The sequence below is a fragment of the Oncorhynchus kisutch genome, linkage group LG20 (genome assembly GCF_002021735.2).
Source record: "Oncorhynchus kisutch isolate 150728-3 linkage group LG20, Okis_V2, whole genome shotgun sequence".
Lineage (NCBI taxonomy): Eukaryota > Metazoa > Chordata > Actinopteri > Salmoniformes > Salmonidae > Oncorhynchus > Oncorhynchus kisutch.
Window position 1 is genome coordinate 36,577,501 of NC_034193.2, and position 7,020 is coordinate 36,584,520.

Consider the following 7,020-nt stretch of genomic DNA (forward strand, 5'->3'; position numbering starts at 1 on the left):
ATAGAAGCTGTTTTTGAGGAGGAGCTCTGAAAGTCACTATGGGGGTATTCACTGAAAGTTGACTAGTAACAACAACTGAAACCCAAAAGACACCCACCATGAGACCCACTAATTCTGCCCAAGAAGAGGCAAACAAAAGAAAAACCCACACCAAAATTAAAGACAGGAAGCAAACCAAAAAGGTGGAGCAACTAAAGGTGTTTACTCTCCACATCTATAAAGACAACTGGAGCACTGGGCCAGACACTCTTAAATAGAACCTGGACCAGCTCAGGTGATACACCTTCGAGACGAGATGGACAAGCCAGCACAGGTGTAACACATACTGACTAACGAGGTGACACCAATCAGTGCGTGCTACGTGCTAACTAGCTATACATGCTAACAAGCTGGACGTGCTAACGAGGTGACACCAATCAGTGCACTGAAGACACATTTCAGTTGAACGCATTCAGTTGTACACACTAGGTATCCCCCTTTCTTACGTGCTAAAGTCCAACCTCAAAACATAAATGGAAAAACGAAAGCCTGTAACACCTTCCCCCTTAATCACGGTTCTCCATTTTGGGTTCCTTGTGCCCCCTACCCTAGTGAGGTTAACACCCTGGCTGTCCTACAATCCAAGCTAGATGCCCTCAATCTCACACAAATTATCAAGGAACCCACCAGGTAAAGCCCTAAATCTGTAAACATGGGCACCCTCATAGATATTATCCTGACCAACTTGCCCTCCAAATACACCTCTGCTGTTTTCAATCAGGATCTCAGCGATCACTGCCTCATTGCCTGCATCCGTTAGGGGTCCGCGGTCAAACGACTACTCCTCATCATTGTCAAACGCTCCCTAAAACACTTCTGCAAGCAGGCCTTTCTAATCGACCTGGCCCGGGTATCCTGGAAGGATATTGACCTCATCCTGTCAGTAGGGGACGCCTGGTTGTTCTTTAATTGTAATTTCCTCACCACCTTAAATAAGCATGCCCTTTCAAAAATGTAGAACTAAGAACGGATATAGCCCTTGGTTTACTCCAGACCTGACTGCCCTCGACCAGCACAAAAACATGGAATACTCTCTGCGATATGCAACTTTTCAGAGAAGTCGGGAACCGATACACACAGTCAGTTAGGAATGCAAAGGCTAGCTTTTTCAAACAAATGTGCATCCTGTAGCTCTATAACTGAGGCTAGGAAACACTGTCACCACCGATAACAGAATTTCAACCAGCATTTCTCTATGGCTGGCCATGCTTTCCTCCTGGCTACCCCAACCCCGGCCAACAGCTCCACACCCCCCGCAGCTACTTCCCCAAGCTTCCCCAGCTTCTCCTTCACCCAAATCCAGATAGCTGATGTTCTAAAAGAGTTGCAAAACCTGGACCTGTACAAATCAGCTGGGCTAGACAATCTGGACCCTCTCTTTCTAAAATTATCGTATCGTATCGTCCGAGATTCCTAAAGATTGGAACGCTTCCACGGTCATCCCCCTCTTTAAAGTGGGTGGCACTCTAGACCCAAACTATTACAGACCTATATCCATCCTGCCCTGCCATTCTTCGAAAGTCAAGTTAACAAATAGATCACTGACCATTTTGAATCCCACCGTACCTTCTCCGCTGTGCAATCCGGTTTCCGAGCTCGTCACGGGTGCACCTCAGCCACGCTCAAGGTACTAAACGTAACAGCTATTGGTAAAAGACAGTACTGTGCAGCCGTCTTCATCAACCTAGCCAAGGCTTTCGACTTTGTCAATCACCGTATTCTTATCGGCAGACTCAACAGCCGTCGTTTTTCAAATGACTGACTCGCCTGGTTCACCAACTACTTCTCAGACAGAGTTCAGTGTGTCAAATCGGAGGGCCTGTTGTCTGGACCTCTGGCAGTCTCTATGGAGGTACCACAGGGTTCAATTCTCGAACCGACTCTTTTCTCTGTATATACCAAAGATGTTGCTCCTGCTGCAGGTGATTCCTTGATCCACCTCTACGCGGATGACACCATTCTGTATACATCTGGCCCTTATTTGGACACTGTGTTAACAAACCTCCAAACTCGCTTCAGTGCCATTCAACACTCCATCCGTGGCCTCCAACTGCTCTGAAACGCTAGCAAAACTAAATGTATGCTCTTCAACCGATCGCTGCCCGCACCCCCCCGTCCAGCACCACTACTCTGGATGGTTCTAACTTAGAATATGTGGACAACTATAAATACCTAGGTGTTTGGCTAGACTGTAAACTCTCCTTCCAGACTAATATTAAGCATTTCCAATCCAAAATTAAATATTCCTATTTCGCATCATCGCTACCTTCACTCACGCTGCCAAACATACCCTCGTAAAACTGACTATCCTACCGATCCTTGACTTTGGCGATGTCATTTTCAAAATAGCCTCCAACACTCTACTCAGCAAACCGGATGCAGTCTATCACAGTGCCATCCGTTTTGTCACCAAAGCCCCATATACCACCCACCACTGCGACCTGTATGCTCTCGTCGGCTGGCCCTCGCTACGTGTTCGTCGCCAACTGGCTCCAGGTCATCTATAAGTCTTTGCTAGGCCGCCTTCACTCAGCTCACTGGTCACAATAGCAACACCCACCCATAGCACACGCTCCAGGAGGTATATCTCACTGGTCATCCCCAAAGCCAACACCTACTTTGGCCACATTTCCTTCCAGTTCTCTGCTGCCAATGACTGGAACGAATTGCAAAAATCTCTGAAGTTGGAGACATTTTTCTCCTTCGCTAACTTTAAGAATCAGCTATCTGATTGCTGATAGCCCATCCAATTGCCTACCTCATCCCCATGTTTTTATTGATTTTTTTTTGCTTTTTTGCACACCTGTATTTCTACTTGCACGTCTTATCACTCCAGTGTATTTTATTAAATTGTTTAATACTTCGCTACTATGGCCTATTTATTGCCTTATCTTCATACTCCATTTGCACACTGTATATAGATTTTTCTATTGTGTTATTGACCTTACTTTTGTTTATCCCACTTGTAACTCTGTTGTTTTTGTCGCACTGCTTTGCTTTATCTTGGCCAGGTTGCAGTTGAGAATTTGTTCTCATCTAGCCTACCTGGTTAAATAAAGGTGAAATATTGTGGCAAAGAAGGGGGATGAGTGATAAATGGCAGATATGTGAGAGCAGAACTAATAAACGGGCTCTGCCCGATCACTAAAATGGCCACCCCTGTCAGAACTACAGATCACAAAATGGCCGACCGCCAAAACTACAAGTCCCAGAAGCAAGGGAACCCTCAGAAGGTGGAGCCAACCCACAGATAAAGGGTCAAGAAAAACCAGGAAGAGGGAGAGAGAGGGCTGGAAGGATCTATGAACAATAGAGAAAGAGACAATAGAGATTGGCTGGATTTACCGTGTATGAGCTGGATTGTTTTGGACTTACCTGTTGGCGTTTGGACCTGGACCTACCGAGAACCCGATTCGTGTACCGACCCCTGCTATCCTTGATACTTTGCTCATACAACACAGAGCTGTTTTCCTATATTTGTTGTTAGGTGAAATTATGTGTCCTACAGTAGATCTATGCAAACTGCCAATTTGGCAAACAGTGTACAAACTCTCATTGTCAGGCTGATGAAAAAGCCAAAGAGCATTTTACTGGTTGAAGTGTTTTTTTAAGTACAAAGCGGTTGATTTGCGATGATGTACACAAACATTATATTAAGCAGGACATTCAAAAGAGCCTGGCAATTATAATCCAAAGTAGCGTGAAATGCATTCATTAGCAACCTGGAAATGGAGGTTACTCCCCTGAATTTCCCCCATTCAGAATACATTGTGAAAAACGAAAATCTTTGCTCACCATTTTTGCTCCAGGCAGATATACTACATACAATTTTAGCAAACACAGAAAGGGGCCTATATTGGAGACCAAAAGTAGTCTGGCACACTGCTTAGAGTTTCAAGAACATGAATAACTTATTTCTAGTCTACAAACTTGGATGTTACTACTAATTTGAAAACAAGACAAAATATGACTTTTGTTGCTCATTTTAAGACCTATGTCAAATAATCATTACATTCATTACAGACGTCAATTGTTGTACAACATCATGGCTACGCTGTTGGCATCACCTTTTACAGTGGATTTCTGCTGTTGTGGGCCTTTAACCATCTGTATGACTTTGTCATTCACACAGGAGAGAGAACTGACTACCATGGGTCCTCTTGGGAGACTCAACAACCTCATGATGCTGACAAGGCAAAGAAGAGTCTCTAGATCAGAACTCCTCAAGAAACACCAGCAGACACCCACGGGAAAGAAATCTCATTGCTGCTCTGACTGTGGGAAAATATTCACCTCATCAGCAGGCATTAAAATTCATCAGATAAGCCACACTTTAGAGAAACCTTATTGCTGTACTCAATGTGGGAAGAGTTTTACTCACGTAAGCACCCTGATATCAGACGGGAGAATACACACAGGAGAGAAACCGTGCAGCTGTGATGAATGTGGGAAGAGTTTTGCAAGGTCGAGCAATCTGACTCTTCACCAGAGAACACACATAGGAGAGGAATCTTATAAATGTGATAAATGTGGGAAGAGTTTTACTCAGCTAAGCAGCCTGATATCACACCAGAGAAAACACAAAGGAGAGAAACCATATAGCTGTGATGAATGTGGGAAGAGTTTTACTGAGATGAGCAGTCTGATTCTTCACCAGAGAACACACACTGGAAAGAACCCCTATAGTTGTACTCAATGTGGGAAGCATTTTACTCAGTCAAGCCACCTGATATCACACCAGAGAACACATACAGGAGAGAAATCTTATAGCTGTGATAAAAAATATATCTGATTAAACATCAGAAAATACATGCATGAAAGAGTTTTTTTCATGATATCAAACATTGTAGAAGGAGTATTTTAATGATGTCACAATGTAGAAGGTTTTAACATTGTAGAAGGAGTATTTGGTTGCTGATTCTCTCAAGGTTGGGCAGTCAAAAAGTTTTGTGTTTTGCTTTTAGCCAGTGCATCACAATTTATTTTGACTGCAAGTTTTTCCCGTACTGGAGATTAGTTTTGTTTGGGCTCCTTCCAAGGGGACGAGAGTTCTAGAAGCTAGTGAGTTTAAGGACACAGCTGATATAACCTAGAGGATTTAGGGAGAAGGGGAGAGGGGGATGAAGTGAAGGAGAGGGAATGTTATTGAGAAAATAAGGTAGTTAAAGCGACAGTGTTCAACAGGAATCTGTGTGGCCTCACCTGGTGTCCACACCACACTAAGTGGCTGCAGAGAACTTTATGCCTAAAAACATGAACGGACCCACAAGGACAAACAATTTAGCTAGTTAGTTATAGAAATAATGAAGTGTCTTACTATTCTTCATGGTAGCCTTCACACACCTGAATTCCTTCAGGAGGCAGTCCCAGAAGACCCTGGTCACCCAACCTTGCCGCGCCCTACACGGTAACTGTAGGCAATCGTTTAGAAGGAATCTCCAGTTACAAGGTATCTGTAGGAATATGGAAGACAATGTAATTATTAGACTGTTACATCACCAGGTCATTGTGGATTACTAAAGTATCATATCCCTGATAACAAATCATGACAACATTGGATTGATAGATGCATGGACACACACATGTACATGTGTAGCATGTGACAATAACAGGATCATATCAAGGATAGCACCTCAAATGAATACATAAATAGCACTTGAAGTTTGATGATGAGTTGGTCATTTGAATCAGCTGTGCAGTGCTGAGGCAAAAACAACAATGTGCCTTTTTGAGTCCCCAGGACTGAGAACCACTGCTCTTCATTGGGACCTCTTCATATGTAGACTGGCTTTCGTAGCGCTCTTTATCTGAGGATAGAAAACCTCACAAGAAACAGACTTCATTCTAGTCAAATTACACCACACTGAATATTTTGTTCCTATTATCTCCATCCTCACTTCTTGGGCCAGGAACTACACAAAAGTACCTGCCGTATCCAGAATAGCCTCCTCTCTCACTGACAGTTGGGGCTGCTATCCTTTCACCCTCCTCCATGGCTGTTAGCTAGCTACCTAAAAATGCATTTGGAGTTTGTTTTTTACAGTGATAAATACATCAAGATAGCAAGCTAATATGAAGTTAGGTAGCTGGTGATATTTAATTAACTTAGCTAGCTATCTATACAGTATTTGAAGTTGTCTAGATAGCTCATGTATAATCTCATTTGAGTTAGCCTGCACTGTAGCTAGTTAGCTAATAATATCATCGTTTTTTTTACATTTTCAAAATCTATTTACTTACTTACCTGAATAGGTTCTCCCAGAAATGTGGAAAACTGGAAACAGGGCAGCAAAGTTCATCACCAGAGGGTTTTAAAGGATATTACTATTGAACTATGTACCCATTTAATAACCAGACTTTCATACAAACTTGCTCTGCTGAATTTTTGAAGGAGTCACAACGGGCGGCCTAAACGGCATCTCGTCCATCTGCTGACTGGACGCAGTTGAGGAAAATGTAGATTTTAGTTTAGGAAGCATGAGTTTTTACTCACCCGTTTAACAACACAGTGTGGTTAAAGACAAACAAATACAAATATATATATATATATACAAACAAGAGTACATTAACCTAACAAACAGGGGTACTACATATCAAAATTAATTTTCAATTTGTTAAATACTTTTATGGTGCGTATTGCTTTTTTGTTTTTACATTTACTGATCACTTCAAAATAATATTTAAATTATATCTTAAATCATGTGAAGAGGGGTTTGTCCACTTCATTTTATGGACAAAGAATCTTCCATGAAAGATAAATAAATGAACAATGAAAGTTAAATCAGGGTCCATATCATTTGGATCAAAATAAAACATAATATCAGATTAGCATTAATAGTTGTTTATTTTAAAATAAAATCTTCTGACACGAGAGCAGTCTCAAAATAAATGGTCGAGAGTCTCTGGGTCAAAATCACAAAATACACATTTGTTATCAATAGCTATTTTAAATCTGTGTATAATAAAGGTCTTTACAGTTTG

At 42.0% G+C, this 7,020-nt stretch overlaps 1 pseudogene; it reads left to right on the forward strand.

Annotated features, from left to right (window-relative positions):
• LOC109875482 (gastrula zinc finger protein XlCGF17.1-like) overlaps positions 1-4,809 on the forward strand; it is a 79,147-nt pseudogene extending 74,338 nt beyond the window's left edge.
• Positions 4,810-7,020: the final 2,211 nt, after the last annotated feature.